Below are 11,039 nucleotides of genomic sequence, written 5' to 3' on the forward strand. Positions count from 1 at the left end.
ATTATTATCTACGATAACCTAGAGGTATAAAAAGAGCAGTGGAGGGAGAGATTGGAAAACAGAAGGTTAGTTGTGTATGTTAGATGCTATTGTCTGTATTTGACAAGGTAATACAAGAGTTGGCAAGTTTACAAACAAAATGAAAGAGAATGAAGAGTCCAGAAATTCAGAGCCTTAAAAAAAAAAAAAAAAAAGAAACAACTATTTCTAGCCTCCAAAAACAAAGGATAGATTGAAAAAGCCTTTGAGGGAGAAATGCTGAGTAAAACCTTTCAACCAAATAAACTTCCTACAGGCAAGAATCAAAATGAAGCATCTAGTAAATGCTTTTAATTGGGTAAAAGGACTCAGAATAAAGAGTATAAGGGTATAGTTCTAGTAATCTACCCCTAAATCAAGAGAGGGAGAGAGACTTACAGGAATGAAAAAGCAAAGAAATAGAGAGTTCTGGGAATTATACCACGAAAAGGACCAACTTAGATAAAAGTTCACTAAGTTTTTGAGAGTTCTCAAAGTTAGTCACAAACCAGCTCTCAGTCCTGTACCCATCTAGGAGCAGGAAGTAAGGCCCCAAGGAAGGTATATTCGCCAAACAACACTATTTCAGATGCGGCCAGAGATTATTGGGGAGGGCGGGGGGGAGAAAACTCCCGGGAGGTGGAGCCAGGGACCACATGAGTACTTGGGAGGTGGGCCCCTCTCAAAAAACAAAATCCGGGTCTAATCAAAGAACATCCCACATGCCCTGGCTATGGGATCCCCACAGTGTCAACCACGCAGGATTTCAAGGTTGCTACAGACCAAAACTATTATGCACCTTCCGTTCTTTCTCTTTCCAAATTGAAGTGTTTTATCCCAGTCTAAAATGACTGATAGAAACATTAAGTAATTTTATAGGCTTTTCTGTTTATTTTCATTTTCTTTATCAGAGCTCTGACTCCTTATCAAAATAGCCAGTTAAATGATATTACCATATACTAGGTCTAAAGAATATTTATAAGGAATTAAATGCAAAAAATAAACTGAGATTATCATTCACTGTCTTATTCACTAAACACAAGCTATTAGTATATAATTTACTTTAACCTCAGTCTTATCTCCAAATGATATTAAAACACTGCTTTCTAATTTCCCTTCTGAAGCACTTATTTATGTTAGTCAGATCTTTCTGAATACAAGTTAAGAACATTGGGTCAGGGGCGCCTGGGTGGCTCAGTCATTAAGCGTCTGCCTTCGGCTCGTGTCATGATCCCAGGGTCCTGGGATCAAGCCCCGCATCAGGCTCCCTGCTCAGTGAGGAGCCTGCTTCTCCCTCTCCCACTCCCCCTGCTTGTGTTCCCTCTCTCGCTGTGTCTCTCTCTGTCAAATAAATAAATTAAAAAAAAAAAAAAAAAACATTGATTGGGTCAGAATGGCCTCAAAGTATTATGGCTTTTAATGCCCATCTTCAAGCTTTTTACAGCTCTTCTCCTCCTCAGTCATAAAAATTCTTCCTCTGCCTAGGCTATTCAAACTAATCATATACATGGCTTATTTGCCATTTTAGCCCCTAGATCATTTAGAAAGTCCATGTCCCATTCCCTTTTATAACCTTACCTTTCTATCCCGTTGAAGAAAAAACCATGTGGTAACATGACTGCATTTGTTACAGATGTAAAGCTACAGACCCCACAAACTCCACATAATCCTTTTTCCTCCTTTTAATGCAAAAGATCATTTCCAGTTCCAGAATTCTTTGTGCCCATTAATTCGGTTTTACCTATTTTGTTTGAAGCTAAATTCAAACTCATTGTGTGCTTTCCAGAATCTCCAGAAAAATCACACTCCATAGCAACCAACACCCCCCCTTTTCTTAAGTTGAACACATTTTCACTGTGAAAAAATTTTCAAGAACAAAACAACTTTACTTTTGATTTAACCACTAGAAAGAGCTTATTATAATGATCATTTGTCAATGAAAATATTGTGTCAGGATTCTCAAATGCTGATGTTTGTGGGCATAAGAATTACGTGGGACTTAGCTCAACAGGGATAAAAAACACAGAAAACCCCTCCTTTCCCTCCTCTTTATACGTGTCTCAATATCTATGTGTTCCCTCTGTCTAAAACAGAGTACAATTCCTGATCATCTGACGAAAAAATGAATCTGTGTGAAGAGTTGCAGTGAAGAGATATGAAGGAAGAAGACTGGAGACAAAAGCTGACAAAGAAGAAATGTAAAGGGGAAGATAAAGACTTAGCAAAGGTGTTTCCCCAGGGTGCCGTGTGAAAATCCTGGGTGTGACAGGGTTGAGGTCACTGCAGAAAGTTCCAGATCAAATGAGGGACCCCTCAATTCTGAATCTATTCTCTGGACTGTGGAAACCTTTTGCATCAGAGCTTTATCTCCTTGTTAACAAAAACACCATTTATTAAATGCCCACTCTGTGCCAGTCACTGTGCTGGGCACCTAAACTAACATGGGTAAGAAGAAAAATAAAAGTACTGTCCAAAAAAGGAAAGAAATCACCAGGACAGTTTCCTCCACCCAGGAGTGCCATGAATTTTATGTCAGACCAGATGGTACCTCTGTTTTGGAGAGAACTTACCGTGGGCCTTTTGGGAAGTGCAATGATAAGAGCCTTTCTCTATCCATGGTAAATACAGAGAGGAAAATGCTCTTCTTCCAGGGTAGAAGCTAAGAGGAAGGCGCTACACATACAAATAACAGGAATCTGAGTTATCCCCGGTGGGAAGAGAAATGAGGGATGCCAGTGAGAAAGTGTGGTAGCTGACAGAGCAGGGGAACTTTAAAGAGTCATGAGCCTAGTCTTTAAAGAATTTCTATGCTGACATTGTGCTTTAATTCTCTTACATCGATTCCAGGTCTAAAATTGTTTACACACAGAGTCCCACGATGTCGACATAGCTGCAAAGCGAGGTGGAGGGAGGACACAGCAGCCTCAGAAACAGAGGCAGCAGGAGTGGAACAAGCAAACATTTGCAGTGAGAAAGTAAGCACCGCGCCCATGCCCCCACCATCCAGGGGGCCTTGCTGTTCAGTTTGACCCTGGGAACTTGTTGGCTCCATTGGTTGTGCTTCTGACTCTTGGTTTTTGCTCACATTGGGATCTCGGGATCAAGCCCTGCATCAGGCTCCGCGGTCAGCAGGGAGTCTGCTTGAAATTCTCTCTCTCCCTCTCCCTCTGCCCCTCAGCCCTGCACGCTCTTTCCCAAATAATAAATAAATCTTATAAAAAAAAAAAAAAAGGTAGACTCTCGGTTGACAGATATTAACTAGACTTACTGTGGTAATCATTTTGCAATGTATAAAAATATCAAATCGTACACTTGAATATAATGTCATCTATCAGTTATATCTCAATTAAAAAGAAAAAGGAAACAGTGGACACTAAAAGAAATTAAAATAGAAAATACATGAAAAAACAGTTTAACCTCAAGAGTAATCAAAGTAATACAATTTAAGATAGCATATTTAGCCTATCAAATTGGCATAGATTTTTTTTAAAGATTTATTGATTGATTGATTGATTTGATTTATCAATCAGAGAGAGCACACAAGCAAGGGGAGCGGCAGGCAGAAGGAGAAGCAGGCTCCTCACTGAGCAGGGAGCCCGACGCGGGACTCTATCCCAGGACCCTGGGATCATGACCTAAGCCGAAGGCAGACGCTTAACGACTGAGCCACCCAGGCGCCCTTTTACGGAACATTTAAAAAGTATGAGACTTCCCGTAAAATCACAGTGGGGCTCACTCAACGCATTACATTCTCTGAAACAGAAATGGAGAGTCAAGTGCCCTGGAAAAGTGATTGGGACAAGAAAACCTGAGCCTTAAATCTCAAATTTGTCCGCCCTCATAGCTAAGAACCATAAGGTTCCTTGGTGAGGGCAGGATGAAGGGAATAATAGGACAGTGAGGCTGTTCCATGCCATAATTCAGCAACAGCTGCCTTGGGGTGGCCTAACCAAGCTACCCACAGGCTAGCTGAAGGCAACTCAGGTTTCGTGCAGACTTTCACTTACTCAGCAGCCAAGCTCATTTCCTGCATCAAGGTGGATTGAATTAGTCAACATAAGACCCGAGTGCCAATGCCTGGGGAAAGCCCAAGTGAGTGTCTGTCAAATGCTGTCGAATTTTCCTGGCTTCCTCCCACTAAAATTTCTCCTGAGCTTGTTTCTACCAGGGTCATACAGGAACCAGGGATCAGTAACATTTGCTCCTGGACTTCCCCGCTGTTGTCATACTGACAATCAGCAAAGTTCTGGGGTGGTGACTTGGGATGGCAAGTCTAGCCCCAGGAAGATGACCTTGCACTCCATTCTTGCCTCTAGGTTAAATTGCCAATTCCCTGGACACTGGCCCAAGTCTAATGCGTGGCCCCAGCCCACTTCATTAAAGAAAGTCACTTTCCCAAACTTGCCACATGAGGGAAACTCATTTTTCAGCTTCTGCTCCACAAAATGTTTTATATTTCTGAGCCCTTGCTCTCTCTGGGCCAGTTCCTTTTCCCTGGACTGGCCCTTTCGGTTCTTTCTGCTCATTTAGGTTCACCACAAATTCTTAGCCTCTTCCTCAAAATCTATCTCCTCTGACTGGCAACCCACCTGTATCTTTCCCTTTTCTGATCTCTCAACTTACTCTCATGGCATTTTACTCAGCATTTACTTAGAGACAACTTTCCTACTGTCCACTTGAACAGCTATTTGTATGTGCTTTGGCTTTTTAAGTTTTCAAGTGTTTATTCCTAATGTGTTCTCTGGATCTTACACTCTTTAAAGGAGACAACTGTGACTTCTGCTTTATGTTCCCACCACTCCCACACCCCTAGCAAAATATCCTATTCATAGCTAGTACTCTGTGAATATTTATTCACTTGATTTAATTTGATGTTGACACTAGTTTATTGCTTCTTCCACCAAGTTTCTTGCTGATGAAGGGGATCAGAGTATGCCACCATAAAATATGCAGGAAAAGCTCGCTGCCCCCCACCCCGATCTTTCTGTCTAAAAGCATGGCATAAATTTCCCTATTTCCCTTTGTAAAGTTTTCTCCCTCTCCCATTATTAGGAAGAGGAGGATAACTCTTAATCATGGGAGGCAACTCTTATCAATGGTGAAGTCCCGACTGGAGTCCGCATAACAAATCCTACTAAATATCCTTATCTTTTATTAGTTTCCCCATATATCTACCTTCCCACAATTTACTTCCCCCAGAAGTCCAACCCTTTGTCTAGTTTCTTCTCCATAGTTTATCACTCTTTGTTAAAATAGAATATGAGTCCCCGCATCTAACTACTTCTTTGGTCCTTCATATCTCTTCTATGAAGGCCTCCATATGCATACATAATAAACCCTTTCTCCCGTTAATCTGTCTTTTGTCAGTTTTACAGGGCCTGGGTACAGAACCTAAAAGGGTGCAGGAGAAAGTTTTTCTTCCCCTACATTACTTTCAATTCCTAAAAGATCAGATGGGCTGACCAAAAATTTTTAAAGAGGGTTATTTTGAACAAGAGAAAACTTACAGACACATAATATTGTTTTCAAGTATTTGGAAGTTTTGTAAAATGGAGAGAGATTAGACTGTCACCAGAAGGTCACACCAAGATGTTGGGGAATATCAGGTATGACATTCCAGAGGGCAATCATATATCAGGGGCCTCTTTAGACTGGACCTCCTTCAAGGTCTCTTCAACTTTGGGATCCTATGAAAACCAAAAAAAAAAAAAAGTATTGATATTTTAATTAAACATACCCACAATCTCAGTCTTGGGAGTAGGGGTATTTATGAGTGTGCACACGTGGGTGGATACAGTTATGTATCTTCTGCCCTTTTCTTCAGTTTTTTCCTCTTTCTACGGAAAACAATCACATGACTCCAAATGCTAAAAATTCTAAGTATGTTTCCCACAAAGATCCAGGTTAAGAAGAGAATAACTTGGGGGTGGGGGGAAGACCAGAGAAAGAGCACCGGAACAACCACCCTTCTGAGAAATGTGTTACTTTCACTCCTGCCATGGGACTGATTCACAATGATGACTCTCGGGGCTCCCCTCATTTGCGTAGCAACACTGTAGAGTGGCAGGATGAAATGGGTTTCCTGCAAGGGGCGGTTCATCGTTGCGGAGGTGAGGGACTTCAGGGGACACGAGGGAGAAGGATGGAGTTGGAGGAAAGCAGAGGGGAAGAGACGTGGGAAGGAAAAGCGGAGCCCGTGGGAGCAGAGAGCAAGTACTCCTCGGTTAGCAGGCTAGTTCCGCCGCTCCCTCTGCTGCATTTGACCCCAGAGGAGATCAGAAGATAGTGGATGGGGAAAGATATCAGGGAAAAAACATAGACGCTGAGAAGGTTCTTGGACATGCAGACAGGCGTACTTATTTAAGCTGGAGAGAAAGCTTCCTGTAAATTGCATGTTTATGCCCATTACCCAGGTTTTATGCTAAGCAAATAACGCAGAGAACACCACTGCTGACTTTCTTACTCCATGACACCTCTCATACTCTACAAATGCATGTGTCCAGAGCACCCCTTCACCTGGCCCCCAACTCACAATAGCCATTAAGGCAGGGAGGCTCCTCTTTACCTTTGCTGTTGGCCTCCATCGCAGATTTCAGGAGCTGCACAGGTCTTCAGAAGTAACCCTCTTAGCTGATGATGGAGGTTGGATGGCTTTCCCACAGACCACCTCTGGGGGAGGAGCCCGGCTTGGACCGAGGCCTCCTACTCCCTCCAATATCCATCTTCAAATAAAGGGGCCCTTCTCTCCAACTCTTCCAGGGCCATTTTTCTCTTTAACAAAGTGCTATCAAGGAAGGAAAGTGATTCTAATATTAATAGCCTTACATGGTAGGGAAAGCCATACAGCTCACAAAGCATTTTCATATACTTGATTTTATTTGCCTCTCAAGACAATTACATGAGAAAGAGATGATAAATCTCTCCGTTTCACAAGTTAAGAAATTGAGACCTAAAAAGTATGTGGCAACTGTCCAAAGCCACGCAGCTATCAAATAATAGAGTTTGCAGTTCAAAACAGGGCTTCTGACCCCAAGCCCAGAGAGGTAATGCAGATGCAGGCTGGAGAAAAATTTACAACAAAGATACCCAGGGCATGGGGAAAAGAGAGCAGTTGTCAGAGGATCAGACTTGAAGAGTGAGCAGCATTTTCTTAGTAATGCCTGGACTGGGGTCAGGACACTTGAGTGACTCTGCCTGTTCTCCGAAGATGAGGAGAAATAAAACCAGCCTTCGACTTGTTTTATTCTGAACCCTTTCTAGGCTTTACACATTGTCTTACACACGTTTTTCTGGCTGTGAACCAGATAAATGGAAACAAGAGCAGGCCAGATGGTTTCGGTGACAGCTCTTAAGATGCCTTGCTCTACCGACTTTTCATCTCCAGCTCTCAAAGATTATATAGCTGTGGGAAGTTGCTTTCTCCGCACTTGCTGTTTGTAATGATAGAATTTTTAAAGCAATTCCGTAAGTCTGAATTGCAACTACTACAGAAGGTATTATATGGGAAGTACATAGTATGAGATCAAAAAATTAATTTCAAATCCAGAGTAAATTTGGCAATTTAAAAAAGGTGTGGGTGGAGGTGAGCAAGATATCCAATGTCAGCAAGGATGTCAGACAAAGGGCATCCCTCATACATACGTGTGGGGCTATAAATTGGTAACTTAGTGAAACATACCTAAAACTTTAATAATGTTCATATTTTGACCCAACATTTACACTTCTAGAAAATCATCCTAAGGAAGTAAATAAGTATGGACATAAAAATTCGGCGACAGGGCTGCTCAACAGAGTATTATTTATAATCATGAAAAATTAATAACAATAAATGCCCAACTATACAGGAATATATAGAGACTTACCTGGAAAAAAAAAGAAATCCAAGGTATATTTTCTCTGGGTGACTAGATTACAGGCGCTCCTATTTACTTCTTATGGCTATTTTCTAGGGTTTCTCTAATGAAAAGATTCTGTTTTTACAATAAGAAAAAATTACACTTGTTTTAGTTAAAGAATTTTTAAACAGGTTCCAGAATGGTAGTTTCCTGGTAACTGTAGGGCCCACCCTAGCACAAACTTTGTGAGATGGTATGAAATAGCAAATACCAGTCATTGCCAAACAGGCTTCCAAGGGCAAACTGCCAAGAGCATCACCGATGGTGGAAGGTCTTCAACTTCATCTCTCCACCCTGGGTGCCCGGGCTGTCACACCAGCTCCACCCATAGACGTAGCTGTGACCGACTCCAGCTCCCTAGAGCAGTCTCGGCCCTTTGAAGGCAGCAACACGATATAATGGTTAGACTATAGTAGTTAAGAACCAAGATGGCCCTGAATTTGAATCTGGACTCTACAGGCTAGGAGGCCCTGAGCTAATTCTCTGACCTCTCCAAGCCTACTCCCTCTTCAGAAAAATTGGGAGAGTAAAATGCATTTCAGAGGACGGTAGGGAAGATTTAATGAGATGATTTACGTGGCACTTAGTATATATATTATAAGCTCTTAACAAATGATCACTATTAGTAGGGCCAGCTCTTCTCCCCTGCCCCAATCACTAAGTACATGGAGTTGCTGTCTCTGGGAGTTAGTTTGCTTGGGAGCTTGGAACCTGTATACAGCATCCCTCTGTTAATTCTAATTTGTTAAGTGTTTTATCATCCATTCGAGTTAAATGTGACATGTACTTTCACTACTTCTGCAGGATTTTCAGAACTCTGGCTTTCAATTCAAAGTTTCAAAACATTCTTACTCCCTAAATCCCTACAATTATTTGTTAATCTCACTCTCAAGTGCCCTGGTACCGCTGGGTATATTGTGAGGTGTCACTTTCAAAACTGGTTTTAAAGTTCATCAAGAATAAATTATAATAGTTATAGTAAGGTGGTAAAATAATTTTTGTTCTCTATTTTGTCTATTATGTTTTATTAGTCACAGTAACATTTTAAAAAAACAGAACTGTGGGGTCGCCTGGGTGGCTCAGTCGTTAAGCGTCTGCCTTCGGCTCCGGTCATGACCCCAGGGTCCTGGGATCGAGCCCCGCATCGGGCTCCCTGCTCGGCGGGAAGCCTGCTTCTCCCTCTCCCACTCCCCCTGCTTGTGTTCCCTCTCTCGCTGTCTCTCTCTGTCAAATAAATAAAATCTTTAAAAAAAAAAAAATAGAACTATGCACATAGTTCAACTCCAACTTTAGGCTACATTTTTGGAGATTTTTTTTTTTTTTTTAAGATTTTATTTATTTATTTGACAGAGAGAGACACAGCGAGAGAGGGAATACAAGCAGTGGGAGTGGGAGAGGAAGAAGCAGGCTTCCCGCTGAGCAGGGAGCCTGATGTGGGACTCGATCCCAGGACTTGGAATCATGACCTGAGCCGAAGGCAGACGCTTAATGACTGAGCCACCCAGGAGCCCCATTTTTGGAGATCTTATCCAACTTTATTATAGCTCTCATTCAGGACTCCATCCACTTATATTAATAGAATAGTAGCACACATTCGTAAGATGGCATGAGCCAACCTTTCTATGTCAAGGCTAAATGTTTGTACTTAAAGATAGGAAGGCTTAGCTTGCTAGCAAAAGTACCTGCTGGGAGAATGATTATCAGAACAGTAGATCTCAGCAGAGGTTAATATCCTCCTACAGGCTGTGGGAACATACTCAGGGTTTAATAGTAAAAATATTTCAGAAAAGAATTTAGAATCTTAATTCTTTCCCTTGAGGAAAGACTGAAGAGAATGAGCTAGGATTACATGCTGGTTAATAACAGACCAGAGAAACCAGCATTCAATCCTGAGGCATCAGACCTGACAAAGAAAATGAACTAGGTTTACAGTTCAGCAAATTAAAATGAAGTTAAACAAAAACAAATTTTATTCTAAAATTTTTCTAGGAATTAAATAAAACCCCTTGAGATAAATGGAAACATCCCAGAGCTCTACCCATAAAATAGAGAAGCCCCAAAATCACTACCCTCAAAAAGGATATTTAACAAGATGCTAGGAGATTCATTCCAACCTGCCTCCAAGTGGTGCCAGGACCTACAACGTGTCTTGTGGGTAGAACGGACACTGAGTGCTAAGAGTCATAAGCATTACCAGAAGGGACCTCAGATCGCCTATTTCAACCACCTCCCTTTCCAGATAAAGAAACCAAGTCATTTCCCTCTAAGGAAGTAACTTGCCCAGCCTGGCTCGCTAACTCAGCCACAGTAGGTCAGAAAAGGAACTCGAAGGCAGCACCCTTGCTTCCCAGTGCAGGGCTCATTTCCTCTGCCAAATCTGGGCTCCCTGCAGAGATTTCCGGTGCGACCTGTGCGCAGCACTCCACCTCCCCTCTTCCATACTCTGAAGCTCAAGTGGTAAGACCTGCTCCTGGGAGAGGGGAGCGACCATGGCAGGGGAGGCGGAGAACTCCCACAGAGCTCTTGCCAGGACAGAGTGAGGCGGCCAGCACACAGGTGACTCACACTGCCTTATTCTACTGAGCAAACCCTTTGGGGAACCCTGACCGCGGGAAGTCTGGAATCATTAAGACCAGTTTGAAAACTCAGGAAAAATGAGAAGGGCATAACCTATTTGGTTTCTGTGAGGCTTTCTCCTCGTGACCTTCGTCCTGTTTTCCTAACGACCATACCTCACAGGGCTGTCGTGAGGACGGATGTAACACTGCCCACACTGAGCAGATCCCAGTCCCTGGAAGAAGGCTGAGGAACCCAGTGCCATGAGCTAGGGTAAGGGTCATCCCTGTGAGAAGCACTTGAGTCAGAGCCACACTGACCAGAGGACAGGAACCATCAGGAAGTGGAAAGGCAGGGAAAAGAACAAAATTCAGGAACTCAGCAAGGGCGATATTGTTTTAAATGGCTTTGACCAAAGGATGTTTTTTGTAACACATCAGAATGAAACATTTTGTTTTTGTGAAACTTGGAATTTGCAGTAATAATGGAAGTATCATGGAGTATTTCCGTGCTGGCAGGCACTTATCACTTGCTCTCGGTTATGTCTCACAAGCCTCCCTCCAGGCAGTG

At 42.4% G+C, this 11,039-nt stretch overlaps 1 long non-coding RNA gene across 1 annotated transcript; it reads right to left on the bottom strand.

Annotated features, from left to right (window-relative positions):
* Positions 1–3,694: 3,694 nt before the first annotated feature.
* LOC118001208 lies at positions 3,695–8,889 on the bottom strand. The gene is made up of 3 exons (XR_004676644.1): positions 8,125–8,889; positions 6,584–6,802; positions 3,695–5,855 (listed from the first exon to the last, which is right to left on the bottom strand). It is a non-coding gene; the product is annotated as an uncharacterized LOC118001208 (long non-coding RNA).
* Between the last annotated feature and the right edge of the window lie 2,150 nt (positions 8,890–11,039).

Source organism: Mirounga leonina, unplaced genomic scaffold (assembly GCF_011800145.1).
Source record: "Mirounga leonina isolate KUSES-001 unplaced genomic scaffold, KU_Mleo_1.0 Mir_53, whole genome shotgun sequence".
NCBI classification, from domain to species: Eukaryota; Metazoa; Chordata; class Mammalia; order Carnivora; family Phocidae; genus Mirounga; species Mirounga leonina.